The sequence below is a fragment of the Hordeum vulgare genome, chromosome 3H (genome assembly GCF_904849725.1).
Source record: "Hordeum vulgare subsp. vulgare chromosome 3H, MorexV3_pseudomolecules_assembly, whole genome shotgun sequence".
Lineage (NCBI taxonomy): Eukaryota > Viridiplantae > Streptophyta > Magnoliopsida > Poales > Poaceae > Hordeum > Hordeum vulgare.
Genome location: NC_058520.1, coordinates 369,303,601 through 369,323,684, shown reverse-complemented (window position 1 = coordinate 369,323,684; position 20,084 = coordinate 369,303,601).

Here is a 20,084-nt window from a genome sequence, read left to right as displayed (position 1 = left end):
AAGCATGTCATTTACCTCTTCAGCTAGAGCATAACGCTTATTGGGCAATCAAAGAGCTCAACTTTGATTTCAAACTTGCTGGTGAGAAGAGGTTATTTGATATTAGCTAGCTTGATGAATGGAGAGCTCAGGCATATGAAAATGCCTAGCTGTTTAAATAAAAGGTTAAGAGGTGGCATGATAAAAGGATACAAAAACGTGAGTTCAATGTAGGTGATTATGTCTTTCTATATAATTCTCGTTTAAGATTTTTTGCAGGCAAGCTTCTCTCTAAATGGGAAGGTCCTTACATTGTTGAGGAAGTATATCGTTCCGGTGCATTCAAGATAAACAACACGGAAGGTAATTTTCCAAGAGTGGTAAATGGGCAAAGGATCACGCATTATATCTCAGGTACTCCCATAAATGTTGAAAGCAATATTATCAATACCATAACTCCGGAGGAGTACATAAGGGATATTTATCAACCTGTTTCAGACTCCGAAAACGAAGAGGTATGTGATTCGATAAGTAAACCGACTCCAAAACTTTTCCAGTAGGAATTTTTCTCTGTTTTGGAATTTTTAGAAAATTAGAAAAATTTAAAGTAGTCCGGAAAGCGCACGAGGAGGCGACAAGCCAGCCAGGCACGAGCCACCCCCTGGCCGCGCCTGGGGGGCTTGTGACCACCTCGTGTGCCTCCTGGACTATGTTTTCTTGCGGAGCACTCCTTCTGGTCGGGAAAAAATCATTATATATTCTCCCGAAAGGTCTAACCCTCGTATCACGCAATTTTCCTCTGTTTTCCTTTCGAGCTATTGTGCAGACAGATCTAGATCGCCATGGCGTCCCCAAAAGCTCCGAAGGACAAGTTCTTCGAGAAGGTCATCAATCCCTACCTCGCGGGAGTGCTGCAACACCCTCAATCTATCGAGATGCGTGATGGCGTGCTGCACATCCGTGATGTTGAGGGGCCCAAGAAGACCGGAAGCATGGAGGCGAGGCTCGAAGCAATGGAGCAACAAGTCTTCAAGTGCCAAGGGATGGTGGAACGCGGACTCAACGCCAACCAGATGATGATCACGGAGTTCACCAACACGCACAAGATCGATGTCAATGACATCGGGAAACACCTCTCCAGGCTGTATGACAGAATTGATCACCTCCAAGCCGAGATATATGACCTTCAGAACCAAAACTGTGAGTATGAGTATAGATTCAAATCAATACAGTTGGCTGCAGAATTGAGGATTCCGGAGACTCGATCATCTTTCCATGATGGAGCACCTATGCCTTGGAAGACGGAGGATCAAACCCAGGTTGCAACAACTCCACCACCATCACCTTCGAAGGAAGACAACTAGGCACGGGTATGGGCAACCCCCTTGGCTTGTATCGTATCACCATCACATCTTTTGCCTTTACCTTTTCTTAGTTCGATCCTTTTTGGTTTTATCTTTCTCTAGTAGAATAAAGTTCTTAGTGTTTTAGGCTTGAGTTTTGCTTTGTGTCTCCCCCGATGTATTCGAGTTCGTGAGTCATATAATAAAGAGTGTTTTAGTTAAGGGCCTTGCTTCATGCCATGATCTGAAAGAAAAGAATGATGAAAGAACAAAAGCATGAAAGATCATGTAATGATCTTATGGGAAGTGATGGCTTCACATATAAAAATAATGTTGATTGAAACTTGTTGTGGGTGGACAAACGTAGACCTTGGCCATTGTTCCAATTAATAGGAAGTAATAAAGAAAGAGAGGTTCACATATAAATATATCATCTTTGACACCATCTATGATTGTGAACACTCACTAAACTATTGCATGCTTAGAAGTAGATGTTGGACAAGGAAGACAACATAATGAATTATGTTTGCTTGGTTCCGAACAATGTTATATGAGTAGAGATCCCTTAGCATGTGACGCTTGCTTCCACCTCATATCATCCAAAACTTCCGCACCAAGTAGAGATACTACTTGTGCATCCATAAACCTTCAACCCAGTTTTGCCATGAGAGTCCACCATACCTACCTATGGATTGAATAAGATCCCTCAAGTAAGTTGTCATCGGTGCAAGCAATAAAAATTGCTCCCTAAATATGTATGATCTATTAGTGTGTGGAAAATAAGCTTTGTACGAACCTGTGATGAGGAAGACATAAAAGCGACAGACTGCATAATAAAGTTCTTTATCACAGGAGGCAATATAAAGTGACGTTCTTTCACACTAAGAGGACACACATCCAAACCTCAAAAGCGCGTGACAACCTCTGCTTCCCTCTACGAAGGGCCTATCTTGTACCTTTACTTTTTGCCCTTGAAAGAGTCATGGTGATCTACACCAATTCCTTATTTCGCCTTTATCTTGGCTAACGTCATATGCTAGGGAAAGATCTATATTCATATGTCAACTTGGAAGTAAGTACTCATGAATTATTATTGTTGACATTACCCTTGAGGTAAGTAGTTGGGAAGTGAAACTATAAGCCCCTATCTTTCTGTGTGTCCAACTGAAACTTTGATCTCATGAGTACCACGTGAGTTTTAGCAATTGTAGGAGATGAAATGATGATTTAGTATCTAGATTTGCTTTACAAGCTCTTATTTGACTCTTTCTGAAGTTATGATAAATTGCAATTGCTTCAATGAATAAAGGCTATTGGTTGTTAATTCTCAATAAGGTTCTTGATCTATACTTTATTTTGTGAAGGAATTATCACTTTAGCATAAGAGATTATATGATGATATTGTTGTTCTAACTATGATCATGATGCCTGCATGTCCGTATTCTGCTTTGTCGACACCTCTTTCTCTAAACATGTGGGCATATTTATCGACCTCGGTTTCCGCTTGAGGACAAGCGAAGTCTCAGCTTGGGGGAGTTGATACGTCCATTTTTCATCATGCTTTTATGTTGATATTTATCGCTTTACGAGCTGTTATTACACTTCATGGTACAATACTTATGCCTTTTATCTCTTATTTTGCAAGGTTTACATGAAGAGGGAGAATGCCGGCAGCTGGAATTCTGGCCTGAAAAGGGAGTAAGTTTGAGATACGTATTCTGCGCAACTCCAAAAGCCGTGAAAATCAACGAGGAATTATTTTGGAATTTATAAAAAATACTGGGCGGAAGAAGTACCAGAGGGGAGCCACTAGCAAGCCACAAGCCTGCAAGGCGCGGCCTACCCCCCTAGCCGCGCCTATGGGGCTTGTGGGCTCCCTGCTGGCCCTCTGGCTCCCCTCTTTTGCTATAAGGAGGGTTTCGTTCCAGAAAAAATCAGGAGGAGGCTTTCGGGAGGAATCGTCGCCGCCACGAGGCGGAACTTGAGCAGAACCAATCTAGAGCTCCGGCAGGGCCGTCCTGCCGGGGAAACTTCCCTCCGGAGGGGGAAATCGTCGCCATCGTCATCGCCAACACTCCTCTCATCAGAGGGGACTCATCACCATCAACATCTTCATCAGCACCATCTCATCTCCAAACCCTAGTTCATCTCTTGTAACCAATCTCCGTCTCGCGACTCCGATTGGTACTTGTAAGGTTGCTAGTAGTGTTAATTACTCTTTGTAGTTGATGCTAGTTGGATTACTCGGTGGAAGATTATATGTTCAGATCCTTGATGCTATTCAATACCTCTCTGGTCATGAATATTATTATGCTTTGTGAGTAGTCCCTTTTCTTACAGAGGACATGGGATAAGTCTTGCTAAAAGTAGTCATGTGAATTTGGTATTCGTTCGATATTTTGATGCGTTGTATGTTGTTTTTCCTCTAGTGGTGTTATGTGAACGTCGACTACATAACACTTCACCATTATTTGGGCCTATAGGAAGGAATTGGGTAGTAGTAAGTAGATGATGGGTTGCTAGAGTGACAGAAGCTTAAACCCTAGTTTATGTGTTGCTTCGTAAGGGGCTGATTTGGATCCACTAGTTTAATGCTATGGTTAGACTTTGTCTTAATTCTTCTTTGTAGTTGCGGATGCTGATGAGAGGGGTTTATCATAAGTGGGAGGTTTGTCCAATTAAGGGCAGCACCCAAGCGCCGGTCCACCCACATATAAAACTATCAAAGTAGCGAACGCAAATCATATGAACATGATGAAAACTAGCTTGACAGAAATTCCCATTTGTCCTGGCGAGCGCTTTACCTCCTATAAGAGTTTGTCTAGGCTTGTCCCTTGCTACAAAAAGGATTGGGCCACTTTTCTGCACCTTTGTTACTCTTGTTACTTGTTACTTGTTACTTGCTATGAATCATCTTTCCACACAACTATATGTTACCGATAATTTCAGTATTGGCAGAGATTACCTTCCTGAAAACCACTTGTCAGATCCTTCTGCTCCTCGTTGGGTTCGACACTATGCTAGGGACGCGTGACACATGAATGGACCATGTATCCGGGTTCGTCTCGTCTTGCTGATCAAACTTTCATGTTGAAAATATTTTGATGTGACTTACGGTTTATTTCATATTAATTTTTAAAGTTTTATTAATATTTAGGAATTAAAAACAGATTTAATTAATTCAATTAAATGCAATTATGACATCAGCATGATGCCATGCTGACATTAGCATGATGCCATGCTGACATCAGCTGTTGAGTGGTCAACTAACCAGTGGGTCCTACGTGTCATAGACAAAAGTTTTTAATTAGGTTTAATTATTAATTAATCAGATTAATTTAGTGGGGGACCCACGTGTCATACTCTAATAGGATAATTTAATTATCTAATTAACACATTATCTAATTATCTATTTAATTAATTTACTAATTAATTAATTAAATAATATATTTATTTATTTTATTAATAAAAGCATATATATATTTTTATACTTATTTTATTTATATTTTTTAACAGGGTTTGTGTGGGGCCTCCCTGTCAATGGGAGTGGGGGGGGGGGTTGGCCCCACCGGTAAGTGGCACAACGGCCACACACACACATCTACATATACCTATACATAATGTATTTTTTATATACATGCATACATACATAATAATACATACATACATGCATCTAATACATACATACATACATACATACACATATACATTATCCTTTCTTTTTATTTTCTTTTCTCTCCCTCACATCTATGTGCACATCTCTCTGCTCACACACATCTCTCAACACACACGGAGAGGAGGCAACCTCCACCTCCACCTACAAGAACCTAACGGCGCCGGAACGAGATGATAACTGCCGGAACGAGATGATAACTGCCGGAACGGAACATGGGCGGGGAAAGGAAGGAAGGGGTGGCCGGGGCTTGGAACTCACCGGCGTTGCCGGGTAACGGGCGGCGAGGCTCGGTGGAGCCGTTGAGGAGGAGGACGGGGAAGCTGATGGAGGAGGTCGATGCTGTGGTGGTGGCGCGGTTCCGGCGAGGAGGAGGTCGAGGTGGTGATGCGCAACGCTGGAGCGTCGCTGTGGAGGGACGCCGGAGGGCCGGCCGATGACGATGGGAGGGCCCGGCTGGAGGCGGAGAGGCGCGGCAAAGGAGGAGGCCTCCCTGCTCGATCCCTCCTGGATCGAGCGGGAGGGAGGGACCGGCATGAAGGGCGACGGGGTTGAGAGCAGGGGAGGGAGTAGGAGGCACCGTGGGTGGGGGCGAGGCTTGGGGCGACGGGGAGGAGTGGATGGCGCAGGGCGGCGCTGGGAGGGGAGTGAGGGGCGAGCGACGAGAGAGGAGGGGGGCAGGGGCTCGCGGGGGCGGGGGTAGGTGAACGAGGGGTGACGTGGGGGAGCGCATGCGCTGGTGGGTGGAGCGACGGGAGGGTTGATGCGGTTCGCGCGATAGGTGGCGAGGGTCGCGCGGTAGGTGGGGATGAGGGCTGACGAGGGAGTTGCCCTCGTCCCTGGCGGCGGCAGGAGGAGTGGGAGCAGGCTGGCTCGGCGCTAGGGTTGCCTTGGGGGTTTTATACCCCTAGGTGGAACGGGCCGGCGAGGGAGGGGTTGGCCGGCTGGTCCTCTTTGGCCTAGTTGGCCAGGGGCCTTTTTTGTGTTCCCTTTTTTTTAAATTACTTTCTTTTTATTTTATTTTTTATATAGTTTCTGTTTTAAATATATAGGGATTATAAATAATTTTAAAAATGCCCGATTCACTTTTATAATTTATTTGGGATTTTTTATAACTCCCTCACATTTTTATTTTAACATTATAAAATTTTCTTGGTTTGATTTTATGTTAAATTTGAATTTGGATCGGTTTGAAACTACGCGAGACTACCAATAGTAATCCTCGTGACGTGACACCATTAGTATAGGTTTAATGTAGCTTAATTTACCGAGGCGTCACAACTCTCCCCTACTAACAAGAATTCCCGTCCCGAGAATTTAGAGGTAGAAGGAAAGAGCTCGGGGTATTCATCATGAAGACAAACCTCGCGTTCCCAAGTGGGTTCATCTTCAGAATGATTTGACCGCTGCACTTTAAGCAACTTGGTGACTTTGCAACGAGTCTGGCGTTCAGCCTGGTCGAGCATGCGGACCAGAGGCTCTTTATAAGAGAGGTCTTGTTGCAGCTCAAGCATATCATGATCCACTGCTCGAATAGGATCCTTGAAGCAACGACAGAGCTGAGACACATGGAAGACAACGTGAACCTGAGAAAGGTTTGCCGGCAGTTCCAGTTGATATGCCACTCTCCCATGCCTTTCGAGAACAGTGAAAGGACCAATATAGCGAGGAGCTAACTTGCCCTTGATCTCAAAATGGTATGCACCTCTCATTGATGTGACACGAAGATAAGCCGTTTCGCAAGGTTGATAGACCATATCTTGATGATGACGGTCATAGTAACTCTTCTAACGAGACTAAGCAGCCTTCAGGTTCTCATGAATAATGCAGACTTGATCTTTAGCATGTTGGATAATATCCGGACCGAAGAGCAATCGGTACTTGAGCGGTGGCTTGGGAATTTCATATGAGCCAAGTGCAAAGGATACTTTGGAGTCAAAGATGTACATGAGAGTCAGGTTTCAATAATGTGAAACTTTGGGTTATGGGTCCACCATGTGGGCCGGGAGTAGGCAGTGGGGTGACATATTATACGGTCTTGGTAGCAAGACATGTCAGAGGATAGCTTGTCAATTATGTTGGCAACAATGTCGGTACCAAGGGCGGGGGACGAATAGAACCATTGTTCCTGCTCGTTGAAACGAGGCGGATCAATAGGCAAGGTTCTCGTCCACCGGCGGCTACTGGAATGTTATCTAAAATAGTAACAGGGTCTTACTGACACAGTTGTATACCGAGAATTTTACCTAAGCAGGGAATTCACACTGCTTAGATAAGTTATGCCACAAGAAAGGTCAAACAGACCAATAGGAAGGAAAATGTGTTCACACACACATGTATTAAAGTATACCATTCCCGAGGAAAACATGGAGTATGGTATACATGATAGTTCATCAAGTACATAACCATTTTGATAAAAAGGCAAGAAGAATCAAGATGTTTACCCATACCATGCGGTCTGGATAATTGATCAAGAACAATTTAGCATTGGGCTTCCAATGTTCCTCTTGAAATTTGAAGTACCACATCCGTGCTTCGGGGTAGCATCGACATGGTCATCAGATAAAGGTTGAACTTTGGGTACACAAAGAATTCATCAAAAACAACTTATAAAATAAGCCATATAGTTTCCGCATGGAAGATGGCGAATCTTACATATGGGAGGATTTATAACAATAGGTCCTTCGGCGCAGTATGCCATGCAAGACATCATCGTACCAGGTCACATAAAGACTAAAGTTATAATTATTGGGAAAATGTTCCAACCATCATATCTTCCCGAGATTCAGGTATGATTGGTGTCGGGACACCTTAGACTCAAGATGCCTGAGAAGAAAGATGAAGATGCAAGATTCTCATGATATGAGCTAAGGAAGCAAGTATTGGATCATGTGTTGGATTGTAACACACATGAACACAATGTCAAAACATTCGTGCCCACGTGGAATTCTTATAACTCAATGCAACCAAGTTCCATTTTGAGAACCATCATCGAAGATATCAAGGACCATGTGTAAGTCCGAATTAGCTCTTATGAAGGAACTTCTTTTCCTTTGATCAAATCAGTCAGTGGCTTGGGGTGCTAAGAGAAGTTACATGAAGTGAAGATAACAAATCTTCAAAACATATAACACTTCAAACATGCGTGAATGATTTGGTATGATCCCAGAGAAAGCAGAACAAAACTTTCATATATTCACGGCGACAGGATTGCACGTGAACCTTGGGAAAACACTTCTTATATCAAACATATCCTTCATGAGCTAGGCACAAAGATAGTGCTTTCAAAAGCTTCATCATGAACCATGGAGAAGTTGAGGGTGTGGATGATGGGCTCAACAACAATCCCATAAGATTTTGATAGGGATGAATTTCTAAAATTTATAATATCAAGGATATAGCATTTGTCAAATCGAATGGTATAATGTCGTATGCTCGAGGGAACAACAACAATTAAACATTGGTTGAATGGTGTACTCGGAAATACAGACGGAGCAGCACAACCAATGTCAAAAATGATGAGTCAACAACCAACACTATAAGAAGGAAACAATCAGTCGTTAACCTCAAGGCAACAAGGTTGCTAGAAGTATTGGAATCACACATCAGAGTTCACTAGTTGGTATTCCAGTTTGATACAACACGGGACCAAGCAATGAATGGTGATGGGGAGAAGTATTACTATATCAATATTTCTTAACACGTGTGCAATGCTCACGACATTCTTGACATAAAGATGGTAATACTCCAAGGTAGAAGATAACATAAGCTAGATAGCAAGGAACTCAAATGACAACACAAAACATGAACACATTTGTGTTGGAGGGAAGGCAAACAAGGATGTCGATGATAATTCAAATCACCGCGGGGCAAGGATGGTATTTCTCATCATGCATTCGGTTGATACCCTAAAGGAGCTCAGAAGGCTGATGATGATCACGACACATTTGTTGAGAAGCTTCACGAAGATGTAATCGTTCGGTGACGACATCAAGCAAGGGAATGATGAAGCAAGAGGTGGTCGGAAACATAGTTAAGACTGCTAGCTCAGAATCAAAATTGCCTTTCAAAACAACCAATATGATGTGGAAATCTCGATGTGAGCTTAACGCACAGTTGGAAATGTGTTCCAGGGGTGAAGGACAGAGATAGCATGGTCAAGATTTAGCATGACGATGATGATGTAGCTTAATAGCTTGGAAAGACATGATCGAGTACAAACTCATAAGCAAAGAAGATTACTAAGAGTTGTTGAATCGCAATGCATGCTCAGTTCATCTATCAGTTTCCTTGAGTGTCCAACAACTCAAACACGAGGAAACTAGAATTAATGAAAATATCATAGTTGATGAGGAGCTCACAAGAAGTGTTATAGCTCTGCGATATCCTTGAGCTACAAGGAATAATACTCGAAGGTAGATCAACATCAAGGCTTGGACCGATGTATTGATCTGAAGAAGACAAGTACTTTAACTCATCCAAGAATGAAATCAAGGTAGGACAACATGGTCGGAACCACGATTGCAAAGGACAAGATCACCGATACCTGATTTAAACCACATAATGAATGATTATTGATACGAGAAGTTTCTATGATAGGATCAACGTCGTTTCCATGGGCATGAACACAAAGTTCAAGGTCAATTCCTACTTCATCAATGCATCACCTGCCATTTACTCCTCGTCTTTGATGAGGTTGTAGCTTGGAAAGAATATCCGATAGAACACCAGAAGAGTAAGACTCGTGAAAAATCTTCGGGTCATATTGATTTAGTAAGGCATATGTTCAACCCGACAGGGCATCTTAGGAACATATACCGCAAACTTCAAGAGTAGTCAACAAATTCTTGACAATAGAGCATGGCCGACAAAAGCATAGGATTCAATTTATCAAAGACACAATTTACCAATGGCATTATGTATCAGGGGAACAATATCACAAGGATTTTGAATGTAAAGGATGCCATCGGATAACAACCCAGCAATAGGTCTGGCAGTCCACAAAGGACCTGATGTGAGTATCGGTACTCAATCAGAGGAAGATAGAACGCAAGGCATCAAATTTTAGAACATCTGAAAAATATCGATACTTAATTACCAAAGGAATTATGATTTCCAGGTTGCTATATCATAATAAGATGCTCCGATCAAATACAAGTAAGCTGAATGGATTTAGATGGACAACCACCACAGTTGATTTGTCGAGAACCAGCTCTGTCTGGAAGGACGTCTGAGCCGGAACGATACTTTATGAGCATCAACAGATGATTGTGTGCATTCACAAAAAGGTAGAATCAATAAGATCACAGGAAAATCACAAAGGATTTTAATGAATGCTGCTAGACATATGGATTTAACCATAACACAAGCAGGTGAGAAAGGTCAAAAGCAATAGACTACTGGGGATTCCGAAAGATCGAATAGTAATTCGAAGAACTTTCGAAACCCATGACAACTGATGACGAACGAATCCCCGATAAGATAATTCGTTGCCTCGCATAAAACAATAGCAATTAGGAAAGAAAGTATGGACGACATTTGTATGTCATCATCCATAGGGGTTGGCGGAGGAAGGGAAATCATAGAAGCGATGTGCACAAGTTCTCGAGAGAACATCAGAGAGTATCCTCGGAGTCTTCTAACGGATCAAGTCATCGTCTAGAATACGGGGCTCTCTAGGAGGAATTATTTACGAGAACCTAGAATTAGAGTTAGCAAAATCTTTAACCCGAAAGAGAAGAGAGAATAGAGCCCCGAGTATAGGAAAGGAGTAAAAGATAGTAATACCACCCAATTGAGATGTGGGCCCGTAAGCGAGAACATCACTGTTAGTAAAGTTTTTCAAACACTAGACTCAACTTCGGCCAAGGAGTTGGAAAGGGGGCTACCTACAGGCAGTCGGCTCTGATACCAACTTGTGACGCCTTCGATTTAATCGTACGCTAATCATACAACAAATGCGTACGATCAAACTCAAGGACTGACGAGAAGATATCACAACACAAATCTAGACACAAATAAAATAATATCAGCTTCATATTACAAGCCAGGGGCCCCGAGGGCTAGAATACGGAAGCTCGATAAACACACAAGTCATCGGAAGCAACAATATCTGAGTACACACATAAAACATGGGGCAACTTAGAGAAGGCTAGCACAAAAGGTACAACGATCGAACGAGGCGAGGCCTCCTGCCTGGGGACCTCCTAACTACTCCTGGTTTTCAGCGGCCTCCACGTAGTAGTAGACACCGTCGGGGTAGCGGTCCTCTTCGGCGGGATCCTCCATCTCCTGGGATTCATCATCTGGTCGCAGCAACGGATCATGGGGGCAAAGGGGGAGCAAAGCAATGATGAGTACTCATCCAAAGTACTCGCAAGTCTTACATCAGAACTAAGCTAAGTATGCATCAGTATCAAAGAAGGGGGTTATATGTGGACTGACTGCAGAATGCGAGAAAAGAGAGAGAAAAGCCTAGTCCTCTCAAAGACTAGCATCTTCAGGGTCTTGCAGCAATAGACGAGAGTAGATCAAGGTAACACAATTAATAGTCATATTGTTGCAGCATTATTCATTATGAGGTCACGCCGAGAGATCGTCCCTCGACTCCTTGCGAGCAAGCAATCCTGGGGCAACTAATTCCCGTTAAGTAACAATTGTAGTTGTATAAGATAAGGGCATAACTCCAAGTCGTCCTGTAAATGTGGACACGGCTATCCGAATAGTTAATTTTCATCCCTGCACGGGTGCACCAAGTTTCCCGTCACACTCGATAACACTCTGGCCGGACACACTTTCCTCGGTCATGCCCGACCTCGCAATATCGACAAGTCGAAACCCCACCTAAGCTCAGCAGAGAGGCCAGCCCACCGGTCTAACTCCTAAGCACAAAGGGTTCATGGTCCCACTTGCCCTCTGCGCTCCTGCACGATGCGAGGGCGGCCGATGTGAGTCCTAGCACCCCTTAATACAAGAGCGATGCATCTTGGGACCACTTGGGCGAACGCCGCTACATCGCTGACGTATGAAGAGCTTCGGCTGATACCGCGATGTCGAGTACCCATAATTCTTCCCGCGTAGCCGGTTAGTGCGACAAGGTCTCCGACCAACCCAGATCAAATACCCAAATCCATTATCATTTTAATTATGACATCGACACACACACGCGAGAATCCACCCGCCTAACATCTATTCATCAAAGATCCCAGTAACATGGTCAAGTAACTGTGTGGTAGAAACATCAGGAGGATTCCGAGGTATCACCCTCGTTGGATTCCGAACGATGTATCCGTCAAGGTGGAACTAGAGGAATAACCCTTGAGGGTCCCACACTTGAGGGGTTGCACGGCAGAGGCATCGTCGGGAATGGTGAAAGAGGAATCACCCTTGATAACCACGACCGACTAGCTATACTACAGAGATATCATTATGAGTACTTTGTGAGGTGTCACCCTCGGTACCCGATAGTATCTGTGTAGCATCCTACAACTAAGGGGGTGTAAGTGCTGTGTCGGATCTGGCTCGTCGATCAGGGATCAAGACTTGAAAACAAAGCGGGGCAACTGGACTACGGGGCTAGAGGGGATGACTGCTCCACCTATACTAAACAGTTTAAAGGTGCAGTACTGAAAGTAGCAGTTCATCAAAATTAGGCTATGCATCAGATATAGGAGCTAACTACAACAGTAGCAAAATACTAATGCAAGCATGAGGGAGAAAGACATAGGCGATATAGGGATGATCAAGGGGGTTTGCTTGGCTTGATGCTCTATGTCAAAGGGCTGGTCGACAGGGTCGTAGATGTGTCCGGCAGCAGCGTCAGTCTCGGGGTCTACCGGAAGAAGAGGGGGAGAAACAATAATTAACAGCAACAGGTGCAACATTAAGCATGACATGGCAATATGCAGGCTAGGCATGAGCTGACACAGTAACATCCGTCATAGACGTGTCGAGAGAATATCACATGATTCTTCCCGGGTTTATGGCTACTACTGGTCAGACTGAAAACGATGGAAAAGTTCCACGTTTGCTATCCTAGGGACACATGGCACACGAATAGACCGCGTATCCGGGTTTGTCTCGTCCTGCTGATCAACTTTCATGTTGAAAATATTTTGATGTGACTTCAGATTTATTTTATATTATTTTTTAAAGTTTTATTAATTTTTAGGAATTAAAAACGAATTTAATTATTTCAATTAAATGCAATTATGACATCAGCATGATGTGTGCTGACATCAGCAGTTGCTGGTCAACTGGCCAATTAGTCCTACTTGCCATAGACACAAGTTTTTAATTAGGTTTAATTATTAATTAATCAGATTAATTTAGTGGGGGACCCACGTGTCATACTCTAATAAGATTATTTTGATTATCTAATTAACGGATTATCTAATTATCAATTTAATTAATTTACTAATTAATTAAATAATATATCTAATTATTTATTTATTTTATTTTATTAATAAAACACATATATATATTTATACTTATTTTACTTATATTTTATTATTATTTTAACAGGGTTTGTGTGGGGCCTCCCTGTCAGTGGGAGTGGGGGGTTGGTCCCACCGGTAAGTGGCACAACGGCCACACACACACAAAACACACACACATCTACATATACCTATACGTAATGTATTTTTTTATATACATGCATACATACATAATAATACATACATACATACAAAATACATACATGCATCTAATACATACATACATACATACACATATACATTATCCTTTTCTTTTTATTTTCTTTTCGCTCCCTCACATCTGTGTGCTCACAGTCATCTCTCAACACAGAGGGAGAGAAGGCAATCTCCACCTCCACCTACACGAGCCTAACGGCACCGGAACGAGACGATAACTGCCGGAACGGAACCGGGGCGGGGAAGGAAGGAAGGGGTGGCCAGGGCCCGGAGCTCACCGGCGTTGCCGGGGAACGGGGCGGCGAGGCTCGGTCGAGCCGTTGAGGAGGAGGATGGGGAAGCCGATGGAGGAGGCCGATGCGGTGGTGGTGGCGCGGTTCCGGCAAGGAGGAGGTCGAGGTGGTGATGCGCAACGCTGGGGCGTCGCGGTGGAGGGATGCCGGAGAGCCGGCCGGTGACGATGGGAGGGCCCGGCCGGAGGCGGAGAGACGCGGCGAAGGAGGAGGCCTCCCTGCTTGATCCCTCCTGGATCGAGCGGGAGGGGGGGACCGGCGTGAAGGGCGACGGGGGTGAGAGCAGGGGAGGGAGTAGGAGGCGCCGAGGGTGGGCGCGAGGCTTGGGCCGACAGGGAGGAGTGGCTGGCGCAGGGTGGCGCTGGGAGGGGAGCTAGGGCGAGCGACGAGAGAGGAGGGGGGCAGGGGCTCGCGGGGATGGGGTAGGTGAACGAGGGGCGACGTGGGGGAGCGCAGGCGCTGGTGGGTGGAGCGACGGGAGGGTTGGTGGGGTTCGCGCGATATGTGGCGAGGGTCGCGCGATAGCTGGGGATGAGGGTTGACGAGGGAGTTACCCTTGTCCCTGGTGGCGGCAGGAGGAGTGGGAGCAGGCTGGCTCGGTGCTATGGTTGCCTCGGGGGTTTTATACCCCCAGGTGGAACGGGCCGACAAGGGAGGGGTTGGTCGGCTCGGCCACTTTGGCCCAGTTGGCTTGGGGCTTTTTTGTGTTTCCTTTTTTTGTTGTTTTTTAGATTACTTTCTTTTATTTATTAATTTTGATACAGTTTCCGTTTTAAATATATAGGGATTATAAATAATTTAAAAAATGCCCGATTCACTTTTATAATTCATTTGGAATTTTTATAACTCCCTGACATTTTTATTTTAACATTGTAAAACTATTCTTGTTTTGATTTTATTTTAAATTTGAATTTCGATCGGTTTGAAACTAAGCGAGACTACCAATAGTAATCCCGATGACGTGACACCATTAGCATAGGTTTACAATAGCTTAATTTACCGAGATGTCACAAAGGGAGAGGAAAATTCGTGGCTCTTGGTGGCTCTCCCAAAATTAGGGTTTTTCTCTCCTTATATGTGGCTATGTGGTGCTCTATGGCCCTACGATGAGTGGACCCTTGATCCAATGGCTCTCGGGCACCTCTAGAACATTCCTAGAGGCTCCTCTCAGCCCTCATTAGTCTCCAAAGTCGTGGCTTGACCGAATATATCAGATATGTTAAGAGTTGGACTCAATCACGTCAACAATTCTCATGATCCCGTAATCAGATATTTTCCTTCAGTAAAACGGGTCTCCACATGTCACACAAACTCCGTTTTGGAGGAATTTGTAGTCCAGTATCATTGCCATAACATTCCCCACACTTTCCTAGTTTTAGATGTTTCCATTTAACGTTGTATTCGGGGGTCAAACTCACGATCTCTAAAAACTGTTTGTGGACAGATTTCAGGAGAGTTAGAGTCCTCCTCCTACAAGGCTCCTTTTGCAATTTTTGGACAATTTCTAACTAATTCCTACAAATAAAAGTGTGAAACAAGAACTTGTGCAATTTTGCAACCACTAATAGGTTAGTCCCAAAAAATAATATAAAGTTATAGTAAAATGGTTGTAAAACATCCGAGAATGACAATATAACAGCATGGAACAAGCAAAAATTATAGATAAGTTGGAGACGTATCAGCATCCCCAAGCTTAATTCCTGCTCGTTCTCGAGTAGGTAAATGATAAAAATAGAATTTTTGATGTGGAATGTTGCGTAACATGTTCATCAAATTCTTTTCTTCTTTGTATAGCACGGACATTTGGACTTGTAAGTGATTCAAAGCAATAGTCTAGTTTTAACATAATGACTTCAATACTCAAGCATGTCAACAAGAAACTATGTCTTTCAAAATATCAAAACTAAAGAAAGTTATCCCTAGCCCATCATGCTCAATCATTGATCCATTCATGAAACACACTCAAATATTAGTTATGCCCAATGTTTAAGTACGATCATAGTGTTCCCTAGTTGGTGCTTATAAGAGAAGATGGAGACTCAAAGAAAAAGAAAAAAATTGCATAAATTAAATAGATAGGCCCTTCACAGAGGGAAGTAGGGATTTGTAGAGGTGCCAGAGCTCAAGGTTTAAATTGAGAGAGAAAAATTATTTTGAGTAGCATGCTTTTCCTGTCAATGAAAACGATAAAGTACCTCACAATACATTCCATGCTAGTTACATTATAGGCGGTTCCCAAACGGAATGGTAAAGTTTTTACTCCCCTCCACCAATCAATCACACTACACGGTGAGTCGAATCCACGGGTACCATCCATACGAACAACATTCTCGGGGGAGTCTTGTTTCATTATATTTGATTTGATTTTTGAGCATGGAACTAGGTATCCCGAATACCAACCACTTTCTCGTGAATGATAGTGAATCAACACATATTGTGAGAATAACCCACCTGGCATGGAAAAATATTGGATACTCCCCACCGTTTCATGAGCGGTACATGCACACAAAAGAGAAAATTTATTTTGATAATTTAGAGATGGCACATACAAATTTGCTTGGAACGGCACGGAAATACCGCATATAGGTAGGTATGGTGGACTCATGAGGCAACACTTGGTTTAACGATTTTGCATGCACAAGTACTATTTCTACTTAGTACAAATGAAGGCTAGAAAATAGATTGGTAAATAATCAAACCAAGAAGCGAAAATTCACATAAGTGAGCATTATCATAACTAACACCGAATAATGCACCACAATAGGATGTAACTTCATTGCATAACTATTGACTTCTGTGCATGCATAGGAAATCACAAACCTTAACACAAATATTCCTAATTAAAGCATAATTACTCACTAACATAACTCACATATTACTATCATCATGTTTCAAAACTATTACAAAGAATCAAGTTTAATTTGTCCCATGATCTTCATGAAAGTTTTTATTGTATCCCTCTTGGATATCCATTAGTTTGGGGTTAGTTTCATATATTTCTATTGCCCTTTTGACATGATCAAACCAATTTAAAGGAAGCACAAGAGCATAAAGATTTAATCCCTCAAAAAGGTATAAGTAAAGCATTAGAGTAAATGACAAGCTACTCACAAAAGATATAAGTGAAGATCAATGAGTAGTCAAACAATTAAGGATCTATGTGAGGACTCTCTCCCTAAAAAAATATTTCTAGATCTAAGTATTTTATTTCAACATAAAACAAAATTAAAATAGCACTCCAAGAATAGGACGCATCATGTGAATGAATAAAAATTTAGTCTCAACATAGGCTAACCGATAGCTGGCGAAGAGAGGTGGGATCCGTAGCATCCCCAAGCTTAGATGCTTTAGAGTTCTTGAAATATTTACTTGCAGTGCCTTCGGTATCCCCAAGCTTGATCTTTTGTATCTTGTTCACCTATTCTCAAAAACTTCATCCACACAAAACTTGAAAAGAACTCAGGAGATAGGTTAGTGCACATAATAATAAAATAACTCTTTATGTACTGCCAAGAAAAGTTGTATAATAATTGCAAACATCATCTATTGTTTACTATCATTTCCATAATTTATATGTATCATTATAAGCTATGTAAACTATAGGATAAGTAGATAACAAAACTGTGACAACAATCTGTCCAAACAGAAGAGTCTGTAGCAATTTATGAAAACAGTGTACTTCTGTAACTCAAAATATTATTAAAATTTAGGAAATGCTATAAATTTATATGAAAAAACTGTGTAAAAATTTCATAAACTTTTCACGTTCCAGTAAAATATGAGAATTCAAACACTACAACACCATTTTCTGTTTTTACACAACACCAATCAAAGCATGCAATGCAAGCATCCTAATGCAATTCTTGGAACTTTTTATTGAAAAACAAGATTATGAATATCATCTAACATAGAAAAACAAAATAAAATGACGCTCCAAGAAAAACTCATAATATGTGAAAAATAAAAATATAGCTCCAAGTAAGATATACCGATAATGTTGAAGACGAAAGAGGGGATGCCTTCCGGGGCATCCCCAAGCTTAGGTGCTTGAGTCTTCCTTGTATATTACCTTGGGGGTGCCCTGGGAACCCCCAAGCTTAGGATCTTGTCACTCCTTATTCTCCTCATATCGGTGTCTCACCCAAAACATGAAAACTTCAATCACACAAAACTTAACGGAACTTCGTGAGATAGGTTAGTATAATAAATAATGATCATTCACTTAGGTACTATGAAGAAACAATTCATAATTGTTCCCACATGATACCTACTGCATTCTACTATTCCCATAATTTATATCACTCAATATAAGCTATGGGAACACTAAAACAAGCAAACTATGAATGAAAAAAGAATTTGTCAAAAACGGAACAGTCTATGAAGATCAGTAGTGTAACCATACTTCCGTGTCTCTACAAATTCTGAACAATTAGGACAAGCCAAAAAAAAATTATATATCAACCATGTGTAAAATTATTCATATCAAAAGCACGTTCCAGTGAATTTACAAATTTCTGGACTTAGAGAAAATGTATCTGTTTTTGCACAGAATCAACTCTACTATCATCCACACTATCCCAAAGGCTTGACTTGGAAATTTATTGAAACAAAAGCTATAAAACATTATTACTACAGTATCTTAATAATGTGAACACATCAAAATAGAAAGTAAAAGTGTTGGGTTGTCTCCCAACAAGCGCTTTTCTTTAAAGCCTTTTAGCTAGGCATGATGATTTCAATGATGCTCACATATGAATAATAATTATAACATGCAAAAGGGCATCATGGATCTCATTACAAGCACATTTAAGTCTAATCCACTTCCTATGCATAGGGATTTTGTGAACAAACAATTTATGGGAGCAAGAATCAACTAGCATAGGAAGGCAAAACAACCATAACTTCAAAACTTTGAACACGTAGAGAGGAAACTTGATATTATTGCAATTCCTACAAGCATATGTTCCTCCCTCATAATAATTTTCATTAACATCATGAAGGAATTTCACAATGCAACCAGCACATAAAGCATTATTTCCATGATCTACAAGCATAGAAATTTTACTACTCTCCACATAAGAAAATTTCTTCTCATGACTAATAGTGGTAGTAAACTCAATTAAATAATTATCATGAGATACTTGATTGGCATAACCACTTTCAATATTAAAATCATGATGACAAGTTTCATGGTTACTATCACTCTTTATAGCATACATGTCATCATCATAATCATTATAGATACGAGGCATGTCATCATCACAATAAATTTGCTCATCAAATCTTGGGGGACTAAAAATAACATATTCATCAAGCATAGCATCCCCAAGCTTGTGGCTTTGCATATCATTAGCGTCATGAATATTCAAAGAGTTCATACTAACAATATTGCTATCATGCTCATCACTCAAAGATTTAGTGCCAAACATTTAATAACTTCTTCTTCTAACACTTGAGCGCAATTTCCCCTTCCATCATTTTCACGAAAGACAATGAAAAGATGAAGCATATGAGGCAACCTCAATTCCATTTTTTTGTAGTTTTCTTTTATAAAACCAAACTAGTGAAAAACAAGAAACTAAAAGATTTAATTGCAAGATCTAAAGATATACCTTCAAGCACTCACCTCCCCGGCAACGGCGCTAGAAAAGAGCTTCATTGACGGGATGTGAGTGCCGCTTACCTAACCTCCCCGGCAATGGAGGCACAATAGATCTTGATGTCTACTACACACCTTTCTTCTTGTAGACTCGTCTTGGGCCTCCAAGCGCAGAGTTTTGTAGGACAGTAGAAAATTTCCCTCAAGTGGATGACCTAAGGTTTATCAATCCGTGGGAGGCGTAGGATGAAGATGGTCTCTCTCAAGCAACCCTGCAATCAAATAACAAAGAGTCTCTTGGATCCCCAACACACCCAATACAATGGTAAAATGGATAGGTGCACTAGTTCGGCGAAGATATGGTGATACAAGTGTAATATGGATGGTAGATATAGGTTTTTGTAATATGAAAATATAGAAACAGCAAGGTACCAAATAGTAAACAACGAGCAAAACATTGTATAAATGCTTGGAAACAACGCCTAGGGTCCATACTTTCACTAGTGTAGGTCCTCTCTACAATACTAACATACTTGAATCTTATAT